Below are 17504 nucleotides of genomic sequence, written 5' to 3' on the forward strand. Positions count from 1 at the left end.
ACATCTTGTGTCGGTATTTGGTAATAACAACAAGCTAAAAAAAGGGCATACCTTTAGTTCCTGTAAAGTGCTGGACCATCAGGAACCACAATTGCAGAGTGATACCATGTGTGGAGCAATAGTTGAGCAATAGTTGTCATTACTGGCAGCTTCAAAGTCAAACACATATCAAACATATATTAATCTCTTTAAGAAAAAAAAATGTTCTTCAAAAAAATTATTTTCTCCAAATGTAATGTCATGTTTTAGGCTTGTATGTTTTTCCCTGTACATCTCATGAACTGACATGAGCCTTACTGTAATGCACCTTAAATGAATACAAATATCGGTGAGAAAAAAATATTTATATATAAGATATCATGTGTTAGATTTGAGTTAATGTGTTAGTATAATCGTCTCACATTACATCCCAATAAGTGTGTTGTGGTGTATGTATTTTTTGCATTTGATTTTTCAGGATAACTCATTGAAATGTAGCATCTTGTTTATAAGAACGATCTATTTACCGGGGGAATCATCAGTTCACAATATATAGATTTTTTAGAAGTATCAATTAGTTAGTCATCTAACTTTCATATGGTGTTTATAAAATACCTAGTTCCAGGTCAATTATTGAATTAAATTACATAGTAAAAAGCAATTGTCCAGTAAAATCCAACATCTGAGGTCCATTATCAGACTGACTCAATTTCCTCTCTAAGGGCAGTTCATTTAGAATTACCGGTACACAAAAGCCACCTTGCTCTGATAGATATGCTTTTGTCTTTTGTAATCTATATCATAATTCATACTGATAAAAAAAAAAAAAAACTAGAACAGAGCCCTCTCTTCACCACTGATACATTACATAATGTAGTTATTTAACATTACTAGCTAGGTGGACAATTCACAATGCCATTTCAGAACTTTTTTCTTCTAACAGATTTCAACATACTCTGTTCTACTGTACATTCCCTTACCACCACCTTTGTACCCTACAGTTAATAAAACTTTCCAGTCATTCCAAGAGAATTCCACACCCCTCTCTTGTGTCAGGGCTGAAGAGTAAGGGAGATTACACAGCGGCTCTGAATCTCTCTTTGTAATTGAATAGAAAATGTAATTTACGAAATGCTGTTAATACAAAATCTTATAATCTTACACCTAAGGCTTACCCTATAAAATAGAATTACAGAAACTGAAAACTAAAATGTACTCTCCACTCACAGATATGCCTTTATGTTAAGAGTGAATGGTCCTGTAATTATATGGACTGACTGGTAAAACTGGAACTGTCCATCTTGCAACTTCCTATCAGTAAGAAAATATATCTACGTAAAATGCAAAAGTACAGTACATTACTTTAAGTCCTACAGTTTCTGATGTCAACCAACCTCTAACAAAAATGCTAATGTCTATTGTGTCTTAGAGCACTGTTTTTACCTGGAATATATTCAACTGTTACTAAATGAGATACATAACTGGCCCTGTTCCAAGTCATGTTTCAATGCAACAACTGTGCAAGGACCATCAAGGGGAGAAATGTGAATTGTGTATGTACACAACAGACATATCGAATTCCTCTATACAATGTTTTGTCAACTGTTAAAAAGCCTTGCATACATGTAGTTACTGCAATCCAATTCTTTGTTTTGTTGAAATGGGCTATGAATGTGGTGTCACAAAGCTTGTCTTTCTAAAACCAATACTGTTCACCTCAAATAGCCCTGCCTTTTCATACCTCTGTTGTTGAATTACATTTACAAAGGGTAAAGCAGGTGAAGCTGATTTAAAAAAAGAAGCTAGAGTGGCACAAAGGATAATAATTCCTATATCCGAACTATTAAGTCGATCTCAGTGTTTCCTACTTGTAAGGATACAGTCTTGATCAGGTCACATTTCTTGATAGTTTTCTTGCCATTGTCATATATACAATCACATTACATGAAAATGTGTATATGGTTATAATATATATATTATATGATACGTATAATATATATATCATAATATATATATATATATATATATATATATATATATGTGGTGTGTGTGTGTGTGTGTGTGTGTGTGTGTGTGTGTGTGTGTGTGTGTGTGTGTGTGTATATATATATATATATATATATATATATATATATATATATATAAAAAAAGAGATCTATGGAGGGTAAACAAAAATAACGAGAAAGGTTCCAAAAAATATATATACATTATAACATTCGTAATTTCTCAACATATAAATATACAAATATACAAAAACCATGGTACACATACACACAATTTCAATCATACAATAGACCATATACAGAGGAAGTTTGTAGTTTCTATAAAAATACATTTAGTAAAAACAACCCATAAAAAAAAGCTATGGAGGTTAAAAAAAAATCTGCCAAATAATGCCTTCGAAAGAAGCGACTCATTTGTAGTCAGCGCGCATGCGAATTAATTTGCGCATGCCGAGTTTATTGTTTTACGCAACCTTTGAATCCTGTCTGCCAAAAAGTGTCGCATTTTAATGAGTTTGCTTCACAGTTGTCAAGTGCGCTTAGAATAAACAAAATTGGGCATTTATTGAGAGTCGCTTTCATTGACGAGTATTTTATTTATTTTTGTTATAGGTTACGTGACTTCAATAGTTAGACATGGTTGTAGGTGTGTTGGTATTTTTGTCGTGTCAATGTGAACATCAGTAGAAAGAAATATGGAATTTGTACATTCTTAATTCTAGTAAAGAACCTGTTGCTAAATAGCTCAACCTTAATATGTGTGAACTTTAGGTAGATTGTACTTTTTAAAAAAATAAAAATAAAAATATTTTTCTAAAAAAAAGTGTCAATGACAACTGTTTGCAGCCTTAGCACACTATATATAAAAAGGTTTAAGATGTAAAAAAAAAAAAAAAAAAAAACAACAAAAACAAAAAAAAAAAACATTTCAGGATATTTCTAACTAAATGCCTTCAGTTGTGTATAAAGAAAAGTAAACACAGTGCAGTAAACTTATTTTAAAGGTTTATGTGGACGATGTCACGATTATTTCAGAATAGACTTTATTTAAATAATAATAAAAAAAAAAAAAACGTATAAATAGCTTTTAAAAGCATATTGAATAATATCGCTTTCAATAAATTGCATTTCAATATAATACTAAAACAGGCTGAAAAATCACGTTTACTATTAGTTGTACAAAACACTAAACTCCATTTGTTTTTGTTTTTTTTGTTTGTTTGTTTGTTTGTTTTTCTCACAATGGGATTACAAAACAATCTCAAACGTTCACTCCACGTTTTTTATTACCGAGCAAGAAAGTACATCATCCGGGGTACTGCAAGATTGGGAAACGACACAGCGGAGAAAAAGATTTGTCTGTGATTGGTTGTTATCGTGGTGACGGCCTCGTTCTGACATGCGCATTAAGTTATATAACTACGGTTGTGGGGCGTTAGACTTCATTTTGTCCCGACATCTGAAAGGTGGTCTGTCTCAAGTGTGCAATCGTACGTTCAAGTTAATAGTGTACTTGTTTTTATAGCACACACTTAAAAACAAATGCTACAATGTTTGTATGAACCAGGGATTTATCTGAATTGAATTGTTTACTATTGGTTCTGTACGGTACCCTGGCGTACATTATCCCGAGACTTGTTAACTGCGAAAGTCTGTATTGCTGGAAGCGCTTGAAGAGCGTAATACATTGTATATACAGTATTGCTGAAATACAGCTGTATCGAAAGCGGGTTTGAAATATATTTGCCTACTAGTTTGTCAGGTTAAACTACGTGTTCGGGCAAACTTGAAAGTACACTAGACCACAAAAAGAAGACAGAAGGGGCTGTACTTGATAATTATGTGTATGGACGCAATGGAGGTTAAAATCGAACCGAAAGTAGCCCAACCGTGCTCTTGCCAGAAAAAGAGATTCGCAAAATGGAAGCCCAGGAAGTGTTTTAGTGGCGGCGGTCAGAAAAGCTTAATAAAATGGAAGCGTGACTCTACCCAGGCATCAAGAAAATACCGACGACAAGGCCTCTGTCAGGCGGGGAAACACAGACACGGAAACCGAAGGCTTTTTATCGACAACAGTGCTGATTACAATCATTTGCGACCCGGCAATGGCCGGCACGTTCCAGGTATGCAAGCTCCTAGAAACACTACGCAGTATCTTATGCATCTTGTTTACCAGGATCTCGTAAACGATTCTGTTAAAGGACATGATTCCGGATTTGAAAGCGCTTATAGTCGTGTTGCAAATGACTTTGATGACTCTCAATATATGGGACCGGAAATGCTTTACTACGAGACTGCCTCTTCTCAAAGCATTTGTCAATCAAACATCGATTTGGAAAAGACTCATGACATTCTACGGTGCGATTTTGAAAACATCTTTAATGTTTCATGGGTCGAAAATATGAAGTTCCAGCTGAACTGATAACCCATCGATTTACTTTTTTTTCTTAAGACTACGGCCATTGAGGTGTGCTATATTACTAATACTTGTGTAATGTGTATGGTGCTTATATGCTATTAAATGTATGCATGTTTTAAGTAAAGCAGTGGTTTTATAAAGTTTCATTTAATATTTTAAAGAAATCCGGTTTTAGATGATTACTAATTCCGAGAACTGTAAAAAAAAAAAAAAAAAGACAGAACATGTTAAACAGGATTACCCAGTTTGCATGATATTTATGAGCAATACGTAAGTTCTGTTTTGTGTGTGTGTGTGTGTGTGTGTGGGGGGGGGGGGGGGGGGGGGGGTGTAATTTAAAGTTTTTCACTTTGGTAACGTACTTTTCACAGTTTGTTACGCTATGAATTTCACTTTTTGGTAATGGAAAGATTTATGTATTTTAAATCGCTGTTTTAAGTGTGAACCTGTACACATTTTAGTCCAAAAAAATGTTGGAAATGATTTCCCCATTCTTGCACTGTATGAATTAAAATACTTTTTGCTTTATTCATGGATTTTCCTTGTTTCTTAGTGAATCTGAAGCAGCCTGTCTGCAGAGCCGCTCTCATCCTTGAACCTTGCAACCTGCAGACCTCAACCTCCGGAGTCTGAGAATTCAGATCTGCAGTTGGTATCTGGTGTGGTCTCCAGGTAAATGTGCCAGCTGAGAATACAGGTACACTGTGGCATGTTTTTGCTGTTGAGCAAATTGTGTATTATCTGTACACTTACAGAAGAGAACACAGGTGCTACAAATGTCTGCAAAAGTTTAGTTCTCCCTAGCCACTGGGTAGATGTACAAAGTGTCTAAGGTTAGAACTTTACTTGAGTCATCATATTCACAAATTAAACTTATATATTTAATTCTCTTTAGGGTCAAAGCCTTGAGTACATGGAGGACTTATTTGGGAGCCAGTTTGAACTAAAAATTTGTTTTTGTTCAGGCATCACTGTTCAGGAGGACGGGAACCTGTTGGGTCCCATGCTGGTAATCTTTTTAAAATTTTATCCTTCAAGTAGGTCATGTTACGGTGAGGCAGCAGATCTCTAACAACTTTAAATGGACAATTCTTTCCTGTTGGTAAGGCTGTAATGTGGAAGAAGTGGGTTCCCTTAACATGCCATATTGGTCAAGCATACACATTGTTTCCAAGATTAGTGACAAATTATTTATCTTTTTAAAACTTTTTCAGAGAAACGGCAGGCAAGTAAAGAATTGGTGACTGATATGTAATGGAATGTCTCATTTTGTTTTTAGTATTGTTTTATAGTTGACTTCCAGGTATCTGTTGGAATTCGGCTGGTGTGATGTGCTAAAAAGTTATTGGGACTTCACATTGCTTGATCACTTTAATGCTCATTCAACAAATGTGGTGGGGCTATATATTTATAGATACTTGTCTACGACTACCATATTTGAATACTGGTACAAACTATTTCCCTTTGCTGTTGGTATTAAGTTGGCCATATCGGGGCTGTACTGCATGAATACCTTTCACATACAAATATTACAACACGTCTACAGTTACTAACATTAAACGTCAAATACCATCTCTGTATTTCATTTATTAACATTAGATGGGTAATTACAATTGATGTTGCCAGTAGTTTGTATAAAGCTGTATTTTGTATTGTAGATGCACAAAACAGTTGTAAACATTAGTTGGAGATCTTGCAGATACAACCCCCTTTTTATAGTGTTTAGTTATTTAACTAATTATCAATGAAGTAAAATTGATTAGTTTCACATTTATCATCTAGTCTGCCTGGATTAGTTAGATATTTTTTGAACTTGGACATGCTTTCACAAGGAAGGGAGCTATTTCACATGCACAGAGTTTTGTCTGTAAATCCAGTCACTTTGTGTTTTAAACTCTGTTCATCATGTACTAGCTAAATAAGTTCAAAGTCGTATAAGAAAACATCTGTTTTTCAAAGTACTTGGCTTTAAATCTCATACAAAGGTTTGCCACAACTATAAAATGGTGCTTTCTGTATAACTAACATTAATTGTTAATGTATTTACTAGAAGTTAATTGTGGTGGTTGGTTGGTTCTTGTACACACAAAGGAATTTGACAGGACTTTTAAACTTGAGGATTGCAGCCATGTTATGCAGTCACCAACCAATTGCAACAGTCGGCACACATGACAAACCAGTTTTACAATGGAAAAATTCTGGTTAGAACGGGCTGTAGAAAAAAACACCATTCCGAAAGAAAACATTGAGCTGTCCCTAGGAACGGGACAAGTAGCAAACTGATTTTTTTATTTATTTTTTTAAACCAAAAACTGTTTGGATTAATTGAGTTTTCTTTTATTCTTTTGAATATGGTGCCAGCATACCTCTTGCAGTGTTCAAAATTGCCACCTGCCAAATTATGGTCCGGGTTGGGTATATTTTACATGCACCAGTGATGCATCTGGTTTCTGTGCACTAAGGAAGTGGAGGTCTCATAGCATGGCTTTTTTTTTTTTTTGTGTGTATGCTCAGAGTACCTGATTAACAATATTCTGCGTAGCATCCAGCACCACAAATTTAAACAATGTTTGCAGTTTTTAATCATTTCTGCAGTGAAATGTATACAGGTGTTCTGTTTGTGTATAGAGAGCTGCTTATGAAATATGTTGGAGAATAAAATCAACATATTGGTGCAGAAAAAGGAAAGAATTTAGGATGGGACATTGTACAGGTTAAGTTTTATTTTCAACAAGAGATTGAATCGGAAGTGACGAACAGCAAATTTCAAGCCAACAGTCGAGAGAGTGGGGGTGTACATGCCTAGAAGTTAGTTGCACACTGAAAATGGTTTAGTTTTGTATTTTCTTTTTTCTAAGTCTTCATGACCTGTTCAATGGTCACACTTAATGTAATTTTTCCATTTTCCAATAGTTGCTTGTTTTTTGCAATTTATCTTGTTACCTTTTTAATATATTAAATGCACTTGAAAAACAAACTGCCTTTTTGGTGACTGATCAATAAACATACTGTGCTAGTAGAATGTGTGGGGACCCGTGGAGTTTTCCATCCATCCATTAGCTCTGATGGTTAGTGGATGTAAAAGTTAATTTCAAGCCCTACTCTTATTATGTTAAGATTTGTTGGGCTTTTGTGAGAAACTCAAATGCACAGCAGTGTTGTAGTGCTTAGATAGGTCCTTGTTAAAAGTAGACATTTCTGTTCACTGTTAAATTGCTTATCAGTATTTGGTTAGAAAGCGCTTTTCAGTGTTTTTGTATTTATTTATAATCCAGTCGATTACATAAACCAAAGCAGGTGTGGGTATACCCACGCAACACAATGTCTGTAGACGTAATTCCGTCAAAATGGACTCTACCAGGTCCATTCCTATGTTTTTATGTAGAAATGCCAAAAAAAATCTGGGGGTGGGGGGAAAATTAATGTTTTCGTACATACTTGAGGACTTGTGGCCTTTTTAGTATGGTTTTTCTCCTGTTGAACTGTAACTTGATTGAGACCAAACCCATAGAGCACAGGGGGAGGCAAACAATATATTTTGCCACTCTACATTTTTTGCTCTGAGTAAACACTATTATGTGTTTTGTTATGGTTTTGCCTAGAAGTGGTTTAAAATGTAAAAACAAAAAAGGAAGTCATTCATAAGACACTAAGTCCAAAATTAAAAAATAAATAAACCCACAATAAAATGGCCCCTGCATGAACACTGCTTTGTACCACCATAGTCTGCTCTGCATTCTTTACAACAGCTAACATTAGCAGCAGTGTGACTGCAACAGAAGATGCATTCAATTTTTTTAGAAATTTTTTTTTCATTAAAAAATTATTTAATTTTCAGCTTTCATATTGAAGCTTGTTGTGTACTAATTAAAGCAAACAAAGAAGGAATTTGCTTGAGATATTTTTCAAGTCAAATAAGCTTTTTTGTGTATAAGTAATTACAATAGTTTAATCTTACTTTAAAGGCATGCACCTGAATCGTAAGGTAATTAAACTGTTTGCTTATACTCTCCCTGCTCTTCTGCGCATTGTCAACCCTGGTTAAATATATACGTAACGTACCCGGTCTGAAGCAAGAGTAAAACTTGCCTGAATATTAAAGTAAAAAAATATATATAAATATTTTAAAACAAGCAAGAAATGACTTGTTGCACTAGCAGCAGTTACATAATTTTTTTGCATTATTGTTTTGCCCTCTAACTCAATGGACCATATTTAGAAGCAAGCACAAAGGCAAAAACACAATTTCTTAGAGCACTAAGACAATTTTAATGGTATAAAACAAGAAACAACTCCTTACTGGTCCTTCCTGCGACTGTTCATACTGCTGAAATTGTTTTATTCATAAAAAGTCCCCCCCCCCCCCCCCCCCCCCCCCCCCCCTCTTTTTTTGTTTTTGTTTGTATTTTTTTTTATATATATGTGTGTGTGTATATATATATATATATATATATATATATAAGTAAAACGGTGCTTTTGACTTGGCAAGTATTTTGAACTGCCTTACTTGGGGAATAATTACCTTGTAAAGAACAGTACTTACTTTAACACTTTCTTTTAATAACGTGCATGTGGGAATTCGAGGTGTAGCACAGTGCAGAGACTTTCATGTATTTGCATTTTAATACATGCACAGTAAATACATGCTATACATTTTATCTAAAACATGCCCGATTTTGTAGGTTTGCAGTTACTGAAACTAACTTCACAACAGCAAGGTTTTCTTGGTTTCTTAGCTGCTTAATTGAAAAAAAATAAAACAAAAACATTTTCTTCTCTATGCTCAGCGGTTAGCCCTTCTGTTTGCCCCCCTACTGTTTAACAAAGTTAGGCGCCTATGATTGAGACACAATTCTTTGACGATTGCTTCTGACAGATTAAAACACTGAATCGTTATACTGCTTTTAGAATGAAATGCTGTAGATGCCAAAACTGACTTGTGTTACTGAATAAGGAAGGTTACTGCTCCAGAGCTTATTTATAAAAGTGAGTATAATGTAAATTTTTGTTATTATACAGTTAAACTTTGTGTATTACATATACATTTATTTTACTGTTGGTTATTAGTTAACATAGAAATGATGTCAAACTGTATGAACCCTGTATTTTGAATATCTGAGTTAAGCAGAGAATATATGTGATTTTTGCAGCTGAGGTTTTATAAAATTAATGTGAATTGTGCACACATGTAAAAGGTTTGATCAGTAACATTTAAAAAACTATGTTTGTTAACTAGCCTTGTGGGATTTATAAGGTTGATGGATCTGGTAAAATGACAAATTAAGTAATTTGTGAATTTCTTTTTCTGCCAAGTCAAGTTTACATTTACATCTGAAAGTGGTCCAGAATTGCTGAGAATGCATCTGAGAGCATGTACAACCCCAGAGCTTGGGGGTTGAAGTGGCTTTGACCCAGGAGTTTCAGTCAAAATGATCATTGTCATGTAGTTAGTATTACTCCGGTAAACCTAAATGTGGTATAGGTAATAATCAGTAGTAGTAGTCAAGTTATGGATTTTGTTGGTTTACTGTAAATCGGTATTTTAAAACTTTTTTTGGTTTGCTTACTTTAATATAAGCAACCATGGCTTGAAGATGGCAAGAGTAGCATTCCACTGTAGAAGTTTGGTGCCAAGGAGCTTGATTTGTCTCATCCCTTGTTTGTGAACCTATTGCTCCTGGGTTTACACATTACATTATAGATTTTAAAATTACAAAAAGCAGAGAAGTTTTTCAATCCTGCTGTTTTTCACACATTCCACAGTTACATAAGGCCTTTGGAAACGAGATTCCTAACTGAGAAGCAACTTAACAAAATGAATATCTGTGTTGGCAAGCATTCATTTTTGGTTAGTTTTGATGATGTGCAATAAACTTCCGAGCTGCTCAACCATGCTTCGAGGAATCACATATTTACTGATTGCAACAGCTTCCTGTCAACCTGCATGAGCTTTTCCTTTTAAATCTGGACCTGTAGGATAATGCAGCACCAAAAATCTCCATCCATGCCATACTGAGGCTAAATTTGGGCTAAACATCTCTAATGGGAGTATAAGAGATCAGACAGATTCAATACTGTACTCCTTTAGTATTCATAATGAAAAAAAGCTATTTTATTAATTGCTGACAAGGTTGGAAACCCTGCAGCGGTCCCAGCACTCCCCTTGCAGTGAAATTGTCTCGACAGTGGGATTTGGCATAAGTGGAAGAGCTGGTTTAAACCTGTGTTAGAACTACTGTGTAGTACTGTCACATTTACACCCATTTTTGGGTGACAACTTCCTGTGTAATTAGATTTTATTGCTATTGAAACGATTTGGTATCGGATAAATGTCAGCAAAACACTGTAAAGGTAATGCAGTATATCAGTATTAGTTTCATATGGGTTCATTGACTAAAAAAGAAAAGTTAGGTTGCTGCTGTACATGGATAAAATAGACTAAGCTTAGCTGATACTTATTGCAAAGTAAAGTTGAATCTTCTATTTATTTTTGAATAGTAATGCTTGACCTACTCTGCAAGATATCACATTTTACTGTTGGCTTTCATTATTAGGAATGCAGCACGCTGAAAATATGGCACGACCTAAGCCCTCAAAGTGACAGACAGTTGTGACAGTCCAAACTAAATATCAGCAAGCAGGCTTTGTCGCCCTAAGTTCACGCATGTGTTCTGAAGTGGAATGTAAAAGTCTATACGTATGGCCAAAAGTTTTGCATCGTCCTATAGAAACAACAAATTTTGCTTCAGTATTTTTTAGGTGTCTGAACAACTTTTATCATTTAGTTACTGTTGTCTAAAAACTGTCTGGACTGGCTATATTTAGCTGGGTAGATAGTGGTTTTCAAAGAAGAGTACTGCTATATCTGTCTTCCTCAGTGACAAAACTGACAGCAGGATGGAACTGTCTGTTACTGTGGGAACCCAGGATCAGCTATTTATTTGATGTGGAATCAACAGTTCCAAGAAGCCCAGAAAAAATTGCTGCAAGGCCAAGACTGCTGTGGGTCTGTTAAGCTCTTCACTGGATTTTCAATGTAATGTCAAATGCACCTCCAGCTTTTTTAGTACTAAACATTTCTCACTAATAAAGTGAATTTAAAAAAAATAACATGCATTCTTTGTCTATGCCCATGTTTCCACCAGTCGTGTATGCAGCAGCATAACAAACACTATCCTATAACTAATGTAGAAATTAAAAGCGTAAACACCTCCACATTTCTCTTGAGAGGATCAGCAAATTCAAAACAATAGTACCAGGGAGATAGATCACAGGAGCCCATTCAAGTGGCCCAATAGGACAAAATAATTACAAGATAAAACCAACAGCCCCCTCAAGACTACAAACATCCATAGAAGTGATAAATGATATTCCAAATTTGTTTATTCTGTGTAGTACTACCACATGCATTATGTAGATTCCTTTTTCACCCCCACTAAAAAAAGAAAATGATCAATTTAATAATACCTATGAAACAGAAATTGTATTAACTTTATTGCATATACACCAGGAGAGCGTGCTTAAAGGACTTCACAAGTGGCATCAACGTGTTAAAAAGGTAGCAATTAAAAATATTCGCTTTCATAAAGCACTTCTAAGCAGGCTGTTATTTAGCAGTGATAGCTGTTTCACAAAACAGTAGCTCACCGATGTGATTAAAAGCTAATTATAGAGTTTGGCAGAATACTACATCGAAGTGGTTAAAAAGTTTTTTTTTTTTTAGTTAAATAGCAGATCTGTAATAAAAACATTAAATCAATATACAACACAATATTCAAGGACCTTGCAAAAGGAATTACAACATTGTGACTCATGTACAGTAACAAACAAGTTGGCCTCTAAACCAGTGTACAGTAGGTGCTTATCACAGCTTTCAAATGCTTGGTTAGAGTGATGCAGTTGTTGGAGAAATATCTCACCATCCCACTAGCAGCTTAATACTTTCTAAGTGTGTACCTCATGTTTAGGTTTACCTAATGCAATGCAACTTTACATAAATTTGATAAAGTATTCCAAAAGTTTTGTTGCAGTACAACTGAGGGCCTTGGACCCAGCTTTTACAGAACATTTGCCCTTTTACAGAACATTTACAGGAATCCCATGTTTGTTTCAGACATTGGTGAATCCCTTGGCAAAACAAACTTTCTCTTATGCATACAGTGTGCTGTTGCCTGTGAACTGCTTTGTGCTACAAAAGTTTTTTTTTTTTTCTTTCCCCCCTAGTGGCAGCTGTGTGTGTTGATAACCAGGGAATGCAGCCCTTTATTTTTAGTGTAAACCTAAACACACTTATAGAAGGCTGCGTTTCATGTACGAAGAACAGAGATCTGAATACAGCTGTACCTAGAGCAGAGTTTTTCATGAGTTCATGTGAGGACAGCTGGAGACAATGGTTGAACGCTAATCCTTGAAACCATTTAAATGGCAAAGATTTTAAATACAAAGTCAGTGCTTCCAAAGGGACATATTCTTTAATGGTTTTATCTTTTGGTTTGTTCAAGAATGCTTTGATATTCATTGCCATAGAAGAAGACCCAACATAAGTATTTATATAAAGCTGAAGAGGCATATTTAAGGTTTTCACCACTTCTTTTCCCAGAAACCCCACAACAACTGAGGAGTATGCTGAGGTGAAGCAGGCCACTGTGACTGCTTGAGTCATATACACTATGAAGTTGTGCTTTTACAAGGCCTTCATGAGGATATTTAACCATACACATTTTTCATTTGATATCAAAAAAATTACCTGTGACAAGTAACTGGGATAATATAAAGCCGGTGTACAATTGCAAATGCATTGCATCTGATCTGCCTCTCCCTCGTAACGGTAGCAAAGCTTTTTGCTCATGTTCGCTGCAATCAATTCCCCTTTAGAAATCCTGGGACTCCTGTTTGTTGTTCAGTGACAGATTTAGTGCAGATGTCCCAGCTGCTATTCAGCAGCCATGTATGTGCATAGAGTATTGTCGAATGGTGACCTTCAACTCTGCAATCAGTGTTTATCTCATTGATTCAGTTGGCATAGAAAACAGGCAAAATGACTCAATATTTCCCAGTCCCCCTACAATTCTTGACTGTAAACATTGTCCTTCCTCCCTTATTCTGTGACACTAATGAACTGGTGCTCACTCCCATTTTTTTAATTGCCCTTCATGTGTGTGTGTTTTTTTAAATCTGGCAATTTTCTCTATATGCCACTTGGTGGCAGTAAAGCTTAATTATTCTTAAAGCTTAATCTACAGCCTGTATAAACACCTTTCACATTTATGGTCCACTGTTCAATAACAAACACACTGCATTAGGCCATTTTATATGAATTTAAATATCAATTTAGTCATTATTTAAATTGTCAATTATTTGGAAATTGAAAATAGTAAAAAGTATCCATGAAGTGTGAACAGTCAAAAGTATTTTATTGGAAAACTGGTGCAGCCTAGTGTCTGGAATGTGATGGTAAACAGATGACCAGGAAGCCATGTAGGCACTTAAAATGTTCAGAAAACAGTACACATTTTGATATATGTACTATGTATTTATCACATCCTATCTACTGAGGTAGTGGGAACATTCTTTAAATTGAGTGTTTTAAAAGGCACAATTACATCTGCTGGTAACTTAGCTTTTAAAAAAGAAAAAAGAAAAATTAAAAAGATGAAAAACCAAGCAATGCTTTTTTGCCTTCACACAGTTTAATCTGTGAGTTGAGAACCAGCGCTGGTGCTTTCTGTATTGAACCCTTTATACTTAATACTTAAAAGCTCGTGTTCGTTCTATGTTGATTCTGAGAATGCTGGTTGCTGCGTTATTTACACAGCTCGGGTTACAGAGTGGAAAAACAGGTAACAACACAAACAATACAACAGTTAAGACAGGATTGGGGGCGGAGTGATGACAGAGTAAACAAAGGTTATGAACAAAAGGTTCTGACTGTTTATCCAGTTGTCTGTTATGGCACACTAGTAATCTCCTTTTGCCCGATAATATGAAATATGTATAATGAACTCCCTCCAGGAGCCAACTAAGACGAGAGCAATGTAATAATGTGACTGAGCATTGCCAGTCACCTCACACACTACCTCTTATGTTAAGGATGCCAGCATACATTCATAGCAATAACAGACAAGGTGTACTCTTTTGTTACTTCTGAGATATCTGCTGTCAGAATGATCCGATGACACGTTTCATCTGATGCAGATGTACTTTAATTCTTCTTTAACAGAAGCAGCTGAAATATTGTCCATAGGCAAAATAAAGTAAAATAAAAACACTAAGATGATAACTTCAATCAGGACAACAAGGCAGTCTAAAGCAATGTCATTCATTATAGTTGTCCACAATGCTGTTGACATTAAAATGCTTATTCGAAATACACTCCACAAGCCAGTTATTTAAACAGTAGGACCCTCTCATGTAGATGCTACCATCTGGTAACCATCTTGTTCAACTTCAGCCTACAGTACCATATCTCCATGAGTTTGTAAGGAAATGCTGGGAAGGGACATCTGCACATCCTTAACATGTTATTGAAGCTAGCCAATGAGGCTCAATCCCTGTTCTCCTTGTGTAGAGATCGATTTGTGTTCTCTTCTTTGCTGTGAGAGCCAGTCTGTATACAGTCTTCTCAACTCAGTCAGCTAAATAAGTCCATTAATACAGTCTTCATTTGAGCAAGTCTGTATAGTCACTACTCAACTTAATCAGCTGTTGGAGAGAAATAATAATAAAAAAGATACAGTTCTTCCATTAAATGGGTTTGCTGTGCCATGTCTGGAGACAAGATGACCTTCATACAAACAGTAGTGTATTGCTTTGCTTACAGTAGCTAATGTAAGGTTACAGTAAATATAAGTATAATTATAGACATTGCTATACAAAAACTAGACATTACAAGCTGAAACACCTAGTTAAGTAATTGTTATTATATACTGACAGCACTCAAGATAAGGTGCAGGGTCATTGAGTAATTTACTCTCCAATTTAGATGCTATATGGAGTACATACTTTAATGCGAACTTATGGGCTATGCATTAACTACAATCTTGCATTTTTAACTGTAATGTTACTTTAAATTACTGTACAAAAACTTGGTCTTACAATAAAAACAAACAAACAAAAATCTTATTTGCTTTATTGACCACAAAAAATATGACTGTGAAGCAAATAAACACAGAAACAGATTTATTTTTTTTTTTATTTATTCCAACGCTGCAGATGGAATATTACTACAAAAGGTCTGCGTGCACATACTATATATTTCTAAAGAAACAATGATATTGTATTCCTGATTGACCGCCTTGCTATAGCAATATTAAAGCATCCGACTCTCCAAACACGGTATATTGTCTTTATTGTATTTACCTTCCAAAGATTCGGTTGACAGATATTCGGTTGAGGGGTGCTAAGATGGCACAGAGAAATCCAGACACTTATTCACCATTCACAAGCATGCATTGCAAGTTTGTGGAATCAATTCTATGTTTATTTATTTATTTATTTTATTTATTTATTTACTGAAAACCTGTGTTTCTGGCAATTCCCAGGCAGGCTACAAGCTGTCTCATCATTTTTCTAGCTACCACATACAGTATATTTACAACTGACCTTTGAGACCCCGGGAACCAACGAAAACAAGAAACTTGATAGCATGCAAACTCAAGCTGTGCAGCAAAATTTGATATGCGTATTTGTTATGGATTCGATTTAAATATCATGCATAGTTCATATTTTTTCAGTGCATAAAACATCCTTTATGCAGCTTATCTGGAGCACTGCTGACAGTATGGTGGCAATTCATTGTAAGATTTAAAACCAACAGTTGAGACATGATATCCTGAAGGGTCATTTACTGCTGCTAGGTTTGTGTTGTAAATTACTTTCATACAATGCCAGCATGGGTGCTATATATATTCAGACCTTTTAATGTTATACCTTATTTTCATTCTGAACCTTTTAGTTGCTTTGTTATTAACTCAACTCAGGTTACAGAGAGTAGGAAAACTGATAGAATTTTATTTTTAATGTTAAAGCAAAAAATTGCCTGTTTTGGTTTACATGAACGTGAAACTCGACCCTATAGTCATGACTGTGTGACATTGTCACGCAAATACATGGTGAAACAGCAAAAGGACATTCTTTTGGCAGCGCGACTTTAACGGCAGGGTCAATCACTTTCTCACAATAAAAATTGCTGTAAAAACCCATGTAAACTGCCGCAGGAATCATGCTTGTGGCTCCTGAGATTTCAACAATTAAGATCATGTTCTTCTGACTTAATCTCACATAATCTCCAGCAGAAAGGCCGTACAAAACACACACACACACACACACACAATGTACATTTATGGACTATTTCAACACTATAACCGCCACGGTTATAGTTATACCTACAACCGCCAACTGCAGTCACTGTCACGATACATTTTAAACATCATAAATATTAAAATGAAAGACAAACTATCAAAATACAACTCAAAAGGTTTATTCAAGCACATCTCATCTGGACAGCTAAAACGTCGAATTTAAATGAACAATTAAACATAATAGGATTTATTTTCTAACTTAACACATTTAAAGCACTACTTCAAAAAATTAAAAACTGTAATAAAATAAACATTTTGAAAGAAACTAGTGTGTAAACAGGTTTATATACATACAAAATTGTAAAAACAAAAGTAGTTTTTAATCTATAACGAAAGTAACATGATTTATCTTGTATATGTGTCATTCGCAGCACAGAATCCAGGTTATGCTGCTGCAGCCTGCAGCTTTGTAGTTTTCTGATTGAAATGTTGCTGCTGAAGCCCTGTGGCTAGCTTCTGATATTTTCCCCGTGCATTCACGGGGGAAGGCAGCAGCAGGGCTGGTAGGTGACGTAATTACATACAAAGACATAAGCCTGACATACACCGCTTACAAAGGTGTTGTCTCTTTTGTACAGCAGTATCGGCGCTATGCTTCAGTACAAGAGGTCCTGGGTTCGTGCACACCCTCCGTCTGTGTGTGGATTGCTTCGCCCTGCGTGATGCACCTGCCTGTGGGAACCGAGATTGCTACAATATATGCCTATAGAAAGTCTACACCCCCTTGAACTTTTTTCACATTTT

The 17504-nt window shown here is 35.4% G+C and overlaps 1 long non-coding RNA gene across 2 annotated transcripts in view; it reads left to right on the forward strand.

The window, feature by feature from the left end:
* Nucleotides 1–3422: 3422 nt before the first annotated feature.
* The window catches only part of LOC121318488, a 53068-nt gene continuing 38986 nt past the window's right edge, over nucleotides 3423–17504 (forward strand). Inside the window, exons 1-2 of one of the 2 annotated variants that reach the window (XR_005950615.1) lie at nucleotides 3423–4449; nucleotides 4955–5098. This is a non-coding gene — a long non-coding RNA (uncharacterized LOC121318488). The remainder of the gene's footprint in view (nucleotides 4450–4954; nucleotides 5099–17504) is intronic. The other variant, XR_005950616.1, reaches the window with a different exon arrangement.

The sequence above is a fragment of the Polyodon spathula genome, chromosome 7 (genome assembly GCF_017654505.1).
Source record: "Polyodon spathula isolate WHYD16114869_AA chromosome 7, ASM1765450v1, whole genome shotgun sequence".
NCBI classification, from domain to species: Eukaryota; Metazoa; Chordata; class Actinopteri; order Acipenseriformes; family Polyodontidae; genus Polyodon; species Polyodon spathula.